Genomic DNA, 12146 nt, shown 5'->3' with positions numbered 1-12146 from the left:
GCATCCGGACGTCTGAATGAAGCCTTACAGGGGCATGATCAATGACTGTGGTGATCACCCCATATAGACTCCCTGATCACCCCCCTGTCATTGATCACCCCCCTGTCATTGATCACCCCCCCTGTCATTGATCACCCCCCTGTCATTGATCACCCCCCTGTCATTGATCACCCCCCCTGTCATTGATCACCCCCCCTGTCATTGATCACCCCCCCTGTCATTGATCACCCCCCTGTAAGGCTCCATTCAGACATTTTTTTGGCCCAAGTTAGCGGAATTATTATTATTTTTTTCTTACAAAGTCTCATATTCCACTAACTTGTGTCAAAAAATAAAATCTCACATGAACTCACCATACCCCTCACGGAAACCAAATGCGTAAAATTTTTTAGACATTTATATTCCAGACTTCTTCTCACGCTTTAGGGCCCCTAGAATGCCAGGGCAGTATAAATACCCCACATGTGACCCCATTTCGGAAAGAAGACACCCCCAGGTATTCCGTGAGGAGCATATAGAGTCCATGAAAGATTGAAATTTTTGTCCCAAGTTAGCGGAACGGGAGACTTTGTGAGAAAAAAATTAAAAATATCAATTTCCGCTAACTTGTGCCAAAAAAAAAAAAATTCTATGAACTCGCCATGCCCCTCATTGAATACCTTGGGGTGTCTTCTTTCCAAAATGGGGTCACATGTGGGGTATTTATACTGCCCTGGCATTCTAGGGGCCCCAAAACGTGAGAAGAAGTCTGGTATCCAAATGTCTAAAAATGCCCTCCTAAAAGGAATTTGGGCACCTTTGCGCATCTAGGCTGCAAAAAAGTGTCACACATCTGGTATCGCCGTACTCAGGAGAAGTTGGGGAATGTGTTTTGGGGTGTCATTTTACATATACCCATGCTGGGTGAGATAAATATCTTGGTCAAATGCCAACTTTGTATAAAAAAATGGGAAAAGTTGTCTTTTGCCAAGATATTTTTCTCACCCAGCAAGGGTATATGTAAAATGACACCCCAAAACACATTCCCCAACTTCTCCTGAATACGGCGATACCACATGTGTGACACTTTTTTGCAGCCTAGGTGGGCAAAGGGGCCCATATTCCAAAGAGCACCTTTAGGATTTCACAGGTCATTTACCTACTTACCACACATTAGGGCCCCTGGAAAATGCCAGGGCAGTATAACTACCCCACAAGTGACCCCATTTTGGAAAGAAGACACCCCAAGGTATTCCGTGAGGGGCATGGCAAGTTCCTAGAATTTTTTATTTTTTGTCACAAGTTAGTGGAAAATGCTGATTTTTTTTTTTTTTTTTTCATACAAAGTCTCATATTCCACTAACTTGTGACAAAAAATAAAAACTTCCATGAACTCACTATGCCCATCAGCGAATACCTTGGGGTATCTTCTTTTCAAAATGGGGTCACTTGTGGGGTAGTTATACTGCCCTGGCATTCTAGGGGCCCAAATGTGTGGTAAGGAGTTTGAAATCAAATTCTGTAAAAAATGACCTGTGAAATCCGAAAGGTGCTCTTTGGAATATGGGCCCCTTTGCCCACCTAGGCTGCAAAAAAGTGTCACACATCTGGTATCCCCGTACTCAGGAGAAGGTGGGGAATGTGTTTTGGGGTGTCATTTTACATATACCCCTGCTGGGTGAGAGAAATATCTTGGCAAACGACAACTTTTCCCATTTTTTTATACAAAGTTGGCATTTGACCAAGATATTTATCTCACCCAGCATGGGTATATGTAAAAAGACACCCCAAAACACATTCCTCAACTTCTCCTGAATACAGAGATACCAGATGTGTGACACTTTTTTGCAGCCTAGGTGGGCAAAGGGGCCCATATTCCAAAGAGCACCTTTCGGATTTCACAGGTCATTTTTTACAGAATTTGATTTCAAACTCCTTACCACACATTCGGGCCCCTAGAATGCCAGGGCAGTATAACTACCCCACAAGTGACCCCATTTTAGAAAGAAGACACCCCAAGGTATTCGCTGATGGGCATAGTGAGTTCATGGAAGTTTTTATTTTTTGTCACAAGTTAGTGGAATATGAGACTTTGTATGAAAAAAAATAAAAAAAAAAAATCATCATTTTCCACTAACTTGTGACAAAAAATAAAAAATTCTAGGAACTTGCCATGCCCCTCACGGAATACCTTGGGGTGTCTTCTTTCCAAAATGGGGTCACTTGTGGGGTAGTTATACTGCCCTGGCATTCTAGGGGCCCGAATGTGTGGTAAGGAGTTTGAAATCAAATTCTGTAAAAAATGACCTGTGAAATCCAAAAGGTGCTCTTTGGAATATGGGCCCCTTTGCCCACCTAGGCTGCAAAAAAGTGTCACACATCTGGTATTGCCGTACTCAGGAGAAGGTGGGGAATGTGTTTTGGGGTGTCATTTTACATATACCCATGCTGGGTGAGAGAAATATCTTGGCAAAAGACAACTTTTCCCATTTTTTTATACAAAGTTGGCATTTGACCAAGATATTTATCTCACCCAGCATGGGTATATGTAAAATGACACCCCAAAACACATTCCTCAACTTCTCCTGAGTACGGAGATACCAGATGTGTGACACTTTTTTGCAGCCTAGGTGGGCAAAGGGGCCCATATTCCAAAGAGCACCTTTCGGATTTCACTGGTCATTTTTTACAGAATTTGATTTCAAACTCCTTACCACACATTTGGGCCCCTAGAATGCCAGGGCAGTATAACTACCCCACAAGTGACCCCATTTTGGAAAGAAGAGACCCCAAGGTATTTCGTGATGGGCATAGTGAGTTCATAGAAGTTTTTATTTTTTGTCACAAGTTAGTGGAATATGAGACTTTGTAAGAAAAAAAAAATCAAAAAAAAAAATCATCATTTTCCGCTAACTTGTGACAAAAAATAAAAAGTTCTATGAACTCACTATGCCCATCAGCGAATACCTTAGGGTGTGTACTTTCCGAAATGGGGTCATTTGTGGGGTGTTTGTACCGTCTGGGCATTGTAGAACCTCAGGAAACATGACAGGTGCTCAGAAAGTCAGAGCTGCTTCAAAAAGCGGAAATTCACATTTTTGTACCATAGTTTGTAAACGCTATAACTTTTACCCAAATCATTTTTTTTTTACCCAAACATTTTTTTTTTATCAAAGACATGTAGAACTATAAATTTAGAGCAAAATTTCTATATGGATCTCGTTTTTTTTGCAAAATTTTACAACTGAAAGTGAAAAATGTCATTTTTTTGCTAAAAAATCGTTAAATTTCGATTAATAACAAAAAAAGTAAAAATGTCAGCAGCAATGAAATACCACCAAATGAAAGCTCTATTAGTGAGAAGAAAAGGAGGTAAAATTCATTTGGGTGGTAAGTTGCATGACCGAGCAATAAACGGTGAAAGTAGTGTAGTGCCGATTTGTAAAAAAGGGCCTGGTCTTTAGGGGGGTATAAACCTGTGGTCCTTAAGTGGTTAAAGTACCTTGATGTGAGAGGCAAGATGTAGGTCCACAAGGGAGGTATTAGTACTAGAGGATGAGGGTGGTTGTCCCAAGATGTAGGCTCTAGGTCCATGAAGAGTGTGTGGGAGGCTCTTAGATCTTATATGAAAAGCACTCACCCTGGGATGTGGAGCAAGACGGATCCGGCATGACCCCCAATGCAAGTCAATGGGGAGGGATCAGTTTTCTCTGACACAATCTGCCACAATAGAAGACGTATCCGTCCTCCATTGACTTTCACTGGAGTTAATGACGGATCCTTCTTGGCAATGTTAAAGATAATACAACCGGATCCATTCATAACGGATCCTGATGGTTGTATTATCAGTAACGGAAGCGGTTTTGCTGAACCCTGCCGGATCCAGCAAAAACGCTAATGTGAAAGTACCCTAACATGTTCAGAACAAGCTATTGCTTTTTTGATACTACTGTGTGTATAAACATGGGCTGGGATCTGCCGCCTATAAGGGATCAGTTTTGAACATATTTAAATTTTTAAAAGAGCATAACAAATCCGAAAGTGGATTGTGCCTTCATTTGTTTAACCATAGCCATATAAGTCACTTTGACTTTACCAATACTGTCTTTAAAGACCTTTTAAGGGATTGGATACTGTCCTAGAACTGTCCAGAGTGTCATACACAACTTTTCAGGGCAAATTGAGAACTTTCCATTTCGGCCAAATTATTTGTACTAGAATTTAATCTTTTGACAAATTCATTTGAATCAGAACTGAAGAAATTCACTCATCTCTGATATATCATGAAAATGTCTCTCCTATAATGACTGCATAGGGGAAGACTACAGTACCTCAAGAAGGTACAGCATAATCAACAAAGTACAGGGTCCATCCACTTTGCAAACCTGTGTCCATGAGTGCTTATATTTCATAGCAGTTGCAGTAATAATCATACCAAAAGGAGTTAAAAATTTCAGGAATTAACTAAATCGAAGTTTCTTTTAATAACTGTGAATGTGATATGGGAAAAATAACTACAGTAATTATTTGAATATGAGCTGCTTAACATTTATTGGGTTATATTAAAACTTGTTAAATGAAAACCCAATTACCGACCAGACTGATTGTTCTTTTAGCAGTAGAATCATTAAAAATGACACATTACCTTTCAAGAAAGTATTTCATCTGATACAGGATGGTCTATAGGGGCCTCATTTATTGTAAATGAGAGTATGGGTTCTTGCAATGCACTACAAAACAGCAAGTGCACTGGAAGTTCAATAAAGTAATCTTTCATCCATGGTGTTTCAGTGTAATTGTTCCTGTCTGTCAGTCACCTAAGTGCAAAGTGCTCTTTGGAGCTGGAAAAGTTTTCCCTTGATAATACATGATACCTGCAATTATATTATATATCAAGAGGAAACCGTGAGCATAGGCAAAGAAGTTGTCTGCCATTTGAGTTTCATGTTCATCAAGGAATTAACATCATAGATAAATGTTTTACTTATTTAACTTGCAGCTTAATTTCTAATTCACCCTGGAAGTTTATACATATTAATTGTAGTTGTACAATGCTTCAATTAACTTTTTTAAATTACGACTTGATCTCTTTTATATGAGAAATTAAAGAATTTCATCTAACATGCCACGTTAGCCAGGCAGATAAAGTATTATATACAGAGCTTACAGCTACAGATGCATCCACTCTTACCTGATCCCCAAACTGGAAGTGGTGTCAATTTTTTTCTGACTGCAAAACAACATAATATCGCGAGACTGTAACTAAACTGTAAATGACTGTAATACACATCCCAGCCACTAGGTGGTGAGTGCTCCACATTTGGCTTATTGCTCAAGCTGCTTTTTCTTCTGTTTAGAGAACAGCGAAGCTGGCCTCAGATATGAGATATTTATCCGCAGACCCAGCTAAATTTGGAGAGATCTATTGAGAATATTAAGTGTGTGAAAGTCAAACACATGACTATAAAGGAACACTAAATCCACAATCCAAACATTTATGTGTGATACTATATGCTGAGCTATGTAATTAATCCTATACTGTGTGATACTGTCTGCTGACCAATGTAATTAATCCTATCCTGTGTGATACTACTGTCTGCTGAGCTGTGTATCCAATCCTATCATGTGTGATACTGTCTGCTGAGCTGTGTATCTAATCCTATCCTGTGTGATACTACTGTCTGCTAAGCTATGTATCTAATCCTATACTGTGTGATACTGTCTGCTGAGCTGTGTATCTAATCCTATCATGTGTGATACTACTGTCTGCTAAGCTATGTATCTAATCCTATACTGTGTGATACTATCTGCTGAGCTGTGTATCTAATCCTATCCTGTGTGATACTATCTGCTGAGCTATGTAATTAATCCTATACTGTGTGATACTGTCTGCTGAGCTGTGTATCTAATCCTATCATGTGTGATACTACTGTCTGCTAAGCTATGTATCTAATCCTATACTGTGTGATACTGTCTGCTGAGCTATGTAATTAATCCTATACTGTGTGATACTGTCTGCTGACCTGTGTATCTAATCCTATACTGTGTGATACTGTCTGCTGAGCTGTGTATCTAATCCTATCATGTGTGATACTACTGTCTGCTGAGCTGTGTATCTAATCCTATACTGTGTGATACTGTCTGCTGAGCTATGTAATTAATCCTATACTGTGTGATACTGTCTGCTGACCTGTGTATCTAATCCTATACTGTGTGATACTGTCTGCTGAGCTGTGTATCTAATCCTATCATGTGTGATACTGTCTGCTGAGCTGTGTATCTAATGCTATCATGTGTGATACTACTGTCTGCTAAGCTTTGTATCTAATCCTATCCTGTGTGATACTGTCTGCTGAGCTATGTATCTAATCCTAAGGGTTGGGAGTGGAACTGAGGGAGGTGGGAATTTTGTTAAACAGTGGCTCATTTAAAATTCCCAGGTTTTCCTGTCTCTATCATTCTTAAAATTCCCTTTAGAGAGGAAGGTTTTATGTTAAGAAACAGATCTGAGCAGGAGGTCAGATGGGGGGGGGGGAGATAAGAAGTTCCTTGCTGGGTGCAGGGGTTTTAGGGTGTTTTAGGCAGTGCAGGAAAATAGGGTTGATAGTTGTGGGAAGCAGAAACATTGTTTGCAGTGAATATTTCATTAGTTACAATTCTGATTTGTGCACTTAGGAAGCTTGCATTTTGGATGAAGACCAATGTCTCAGAAGAACTAAAGCCTGGCATTTACACTTCTAGGTGTGAACAATAGATGAGGGCTGTATTTCTCTTAGGCTAAGTTCACACGAACGTGTGTGATCTGTGGCTGTATTGCGGCCCGCAAATCGCGGGCCGCAATACACGGCCACAGTTCAGTGTGAAAACCGCATCACGCATGCGGACCCATTCACTTCAATGGGTCCGCAAATCCGGAATCGCAGAACGGCCGCACGGGACGGGACCCCTCGGAAGCACTACGGAGTGCCGCCGTGGGGTTACGTCCCGTACTTCCATTCCGCTAAAAGATAGAACAAGTCCTATCTTTTTGCGGAACGGCCGGATCGCGGACCCATTAAAGTGAATGGGTCCGCGATCCGATGCGGCTGACCTACGGCCGGCGATCGTGCATTGCGGCCCGCTATTTACGGGCCGCAGCACAGGCACGGGTCACACACGTTCGTGTGAACTCGGCCTTAATCAGGGACTAATCAAAGGACAGCTGGATACAAGGGTGAATAGTCTGAGCAAATGAACAGGAAATAAAGACACAGGGAATGGAGACTGGAACGCTGACATAAGCAGTAAATATGAGGCCTGGACTCTTAGGCCCCTTTCACACGGGCGAGTATTCCGCGCGGATGTGATGCGTGAGTTGAACGCATTGCACCCGCACTGAATCCCGACCCATTAATTTCTATGGGGCTGTGCACATGAGCGGTGATTTTCACGCATCACTTGTACGTTGCGTGAAAATTGCAGCATGTTCTATATTCTGCGTTTTTCACGCAACGCAGGCGCCATAGAAGTCAATGGGGTTGCGTGAAAATCGCAAGCATCCGCAAGCAAGTACGGATGCGGTAAGGGGAAAAGTGAAGAAGTTCGGGTTTGGGTACCAAACATGCGCGATTTTTCTCACGCGAGTGCAAAACGCATTACAATGTTTTGCACTCGCGCTGAGGAATCGCGCGTGTTCCCGCAACGCACCCGCACATTTTCCCGCAATGCCCGTGTGAAAGAGGCCTTAGATGATAGGAAAATTGTGAGAAGCAGTAATGCTGACATACCAGGGCTAAACACAGCCAATTTTCAGCCAGAAGTGGATGCAGCAGGAAGGAGAAGTAGAAATCTTTCCTTTATATTTCTAATTCCTTTCCAATCCATTTCTGACTTTTGCTGAAGATCCTGTAGGCAGGCGTGCTTTAAATCCTCATCCAAAAAACTCCATGTGAATTTAGCCTTAGTGCATTCACATGACCATATTTTTGGTCTGCATCCGATCCATATTTTTTGAGGACCCATTAATTTCAATGGGGGCAAAAAAGATGTGGACAACACCATGTGCTGCCTGCATCTGAATGTCTATTCTGTGGCCCCCCAAGAATATAGGACTTGTCCTATTCTTGTCTGTTTTGCAGGGGGAATTCTCTATTGGCTATACAGGGTGGGCAATATATATTTATTGGCAGCGCACGCGATATGAGGAGGGAGGTCGAAGGAGGATTATATACTGGCACTACTTATGGAAACGGAAGAGCATTATACACTGGAACTATTATATATATATATAGAAATGGAAGTTCAAGGCAGCACTCCTCAGTATTGAATGTTTGGGTGCCAGCAGTGGAAACACCTTACCAAGGTGTGTGATGTAGAATGAAGAAAGACACCGCGGCACATCCGTTTAGTGAAAAAAGTGGGACCCTTTATTCACCCATGCAACGTTTCGGTCCGCTTGCTTGAAAATGGTCCCAGCAAGCGGACCGAAACGTCACATGGGTGAATAAAGGGTCCCACTTTTTTCACTAAACGGATGTGCCGCGGTGTCTTTCTTCATTCTATATATATATATATATATATATATATATATATATACACTCACCTAAAGAATTATTAGGAACACCATACTAATACGGTGTTGGACCCCCTTTTGCCTTCAGAACTGCCTTAATTCTACGTGGCATTGATTCAACAAGGTGCTGATAGCATTCTTTAGAAATTTTGGCCCATATTGATAGGATAGCATCTTGCAGTTGATGGAGATTTGAGGGATGCACATCCAGGGCACGAAGCTCCCGTTCTACCACATCCCAAAGATGCTCCATTGGGTTGAGATCTGGTGACTGGGGGCCATTTTAGTACAGTGAACTCATTGTCATGTTCAAGTAACCAATTTGAAATGATTTGAGCATTGTGACATGATGCATTATCCTGCTGGAAGTAGCCATCAGAGGATGGATACATGTTCTCATTCTGTTTACGCCAAATTCGGACTCTACCATTTGAATGTCTCAACAGAAATCGAGACTCATCAGACCAGGCAACATTTTTCCAGTCTTCAACAGTCCAATTTTGGTGAGCTCATGCAAATTGTAGCCTCTTTTTCCTATTTGTAGTGGAGATCAGTTGTACCCGGTGGGGTCTTCTGCTGTTGTAGCCCATCCACCTCAAGGTTGTGCGTGTTGTGGCTTCACAAATGCTTTGCTGCATACCTCGGTTGTAACGAGTGGTTATTTCAGTCAACGTTGCTCTTCTATCAGCTTGAATCAGTCGGCCCATTCTCCTCTGACCTCTAGCATCCACAAGGCATTTTTTCCCACAGGACTGCCTCATACTGGATGTTTTTCCCTTGTCACACCATTCTTTGTAAACCCTAGAAATGGTTGTGCGTGAAAATCCCAGTAACTGAGCAGATTGTGAAATACTCAGACCGGCCCGTCTGGCACCAACAACCATGCCACGCTCAAAATTGCTTAAATCACCTTTCCTTCCCATTCTGACATTCAGTTTGGAGTTCAGGAGATTGTCTTGACCAGGACCACCCCCCTAAATGCATTGAAGCAACTTCCATGTGATTGGTTGACTAGATAATTGTATTAATGAGAAATAGAACAGGTGTTCCTAATAATTCTTTAGGTGAGTGTGTGTGTATATATATATATATACAGACACTACAGGGGCATTATAATACAGGGCACAGTACAGGGGAGTTATAACTGCAGAGGGCATTAGAACTACATGAGGACCTGTGGGGGTGGCATTAGAAATACTGAGGGCACTATAGTGATATTATTACTTGGGAATCGTTGCGTTGCTCGTTAGTGAAGAAGACCACTGCTATTACATGCAGCGATTTCCTTCATACTATGGGGAGGAGTGATCGCTAATGCCATCGCTCCTCCCCATATAGAATAGGTTGGGAAAGGGTTAAGTCACTTATTAGCTACACAGTCCTAAAGTTGCATTCTACACTTCTGATTTTAAAGTACATTTTTATACCTTTTGCTATATTATTTTATTTACTGTCCTTCTGTGTTCATTGTGCCTACAGCCATATTTTTACTTTAAAATAAAATTATAAATCCCAACAGATATATTTTGTTTAAAAAAATAATTTACTTACAATAACATCAGCAAAAACAATCACACAAATCTAAGTACATTCTGTATTACCACACAATATACATTATTACATTTGCAATGGGCAAGTGCTTGTGTAGCATGGCAGAAATGCTGTTTCTTATTATTCACTACACATATCACATCCGGACAGAAAACGCTCTTCTGTGAAAAGGGGGGTGGGGGGTAATGAAATACAGCAGCACCTCCCCCACCTCTCATCTCAGCAGTGGCCACTCAGGAGTCTATGTACACAAAGCAGAGCTCCTTATCTCTGTTTCTGTATCACACTCTATACAGATACATACAATAGCTTGATAGACAGTATCACACCTGCTAGGATTAGATACACAGCTGAGCAGACTGTATCACACATGATAGGATTAGATACACAGCTCAGCACACTCCTCTCCTGAAATACTCTGTGCTGCTTGGAGGACCCTGGTATTTCCACTATGTAACTCTAATCATGTGACCTCCACAAGATCAGCACTTTCCTCTTCTGAAATCCTCTGTTCTGCTGGGACCCTGCTTATCCCACTATGTAACTCTCATCCTGTGACCTCCACAAGATCAACACACCTCTCCTGAAATCCTCTGTGCTGCTGGGGACACTGCTTCTCCACTATGTAACTCTCATCCTCTGACATCCGCAAGATCAGCGCACTCCTGAAATCCTCTGTGCTGCTTGGACCCTGCTCCATCCACTATGTAACAGGATTAGATGCAGCAGCTCAGCAGACAGTATCACACATGGCAGAATTAGATACACAGCTCATTATTCAGTATCACACATGATAGGATTAGATACAAAGCTCAAAGGACAGTATTACACATGATAGGGTTAGGCCTCATGCACACGACCATATTTTTTCACGGTCCGCAAAACGGGGTTCCGTTGGTCCGTGATCCGTGACCGTTTTTTCGTCCGTGGGTCTTCCTTGATTTTTGGAGGATCCACGGACATGAAAAAAAAGTCATTTTGGCGTCCGCCTGGCCGTGCGGAGCCAAACGGATCCGTCCTGAATTACAATGCAAGTCAATGGGGACGGATCCATTTGACGTTGACACAATATGGTGCAATTTCAAACAGATCCGTCCCCCATTGACTTTCAATGTAAAGTCAGGAGTTAATATACCATCGGATCGGAGTTTTCTCCAATCCGATGGTATATTTTAACTTGAAGCGTCCCCGTCATCATGGGAACGCCTCTATGTTAGAATATACCGTCGGATTTGAGTTACATTGTGAAACTCAGATCCGACAGTATATTCTAACACAGAGGCGTTCCCATAGTGATGGGGACGCTTCGAGTTAGAATATACTATGAACTGTGTACATGACTGCCCCCTGCTGCCTGGCAGCACCCGATCTTTTACAGGGGGCTGTGATCAGCACAATTAACCCTTCAGGTGCCGCACCTGAAGGGGTTAATTGTGGGTATCATAGCCCCCTGTAAGAGATCAGGGGCTGCCAGGCAGCAGGGGGCAGACCCCCCTCCCTCCCCAGTTTGAATATCATTGGTGGCCAGTGTGCGGCCCCCCCCCGGCCCCCCCTCCATTGTAATATCATTGGTGGCCAGTGTGCGGCCTCCGTCAGACCCCCCCTCCCTTTATTGTAATATCATTGGTGGCCAGCGTGCGGCCCCCTCCTCTATTGTAATATCATTGGTGGCCAGTGTGCAGCCTCCCCCGGCCCCCCCTCCCTCCCTTTATTGTAATATCATTGGTGGCCAGCGTGCGGCCCCCCCTCCCTCTATTGTAATATTATTGGTGGCCAGTGTGCGGCCCCCCGGCTCCCCCTCTATTGTATTAATATCATTGGTGGCCAGTGTGCGGCCTCCCCTCCCCCTGCCCGATCATTGGTGGCAGCGGAGAGATCCGATCGGAGTCCCAGTTTATTCGCTGGGGCTCCGATCGGTAACCATGGCAATCAGGACGCTATTGCAGGCCTGGTTGCCATGGTTACTTAGCAATATTACAATATTAGAAGCATCATACTTACCTGCTGCGCTGTCTGTGACCAGCCGGGAGCTCCTCCTACTGGTAAGTGACAGGTCTGTGCGGCG

This window comes from Bufo bufo, chromosome 1, assembly GCF_905171765.1.
Source record: "Bufo bufo chromosome 1, aBufBuf1.1, whole genome shotgun sequence".
NCBI lineage: Eukaryota > Metazoa > Chordata > Amphibia > Anura > Bufonidae > Bufo > Bufo bufo.
Note: the sequence above shows the minus strand (reverse complement) of the source record.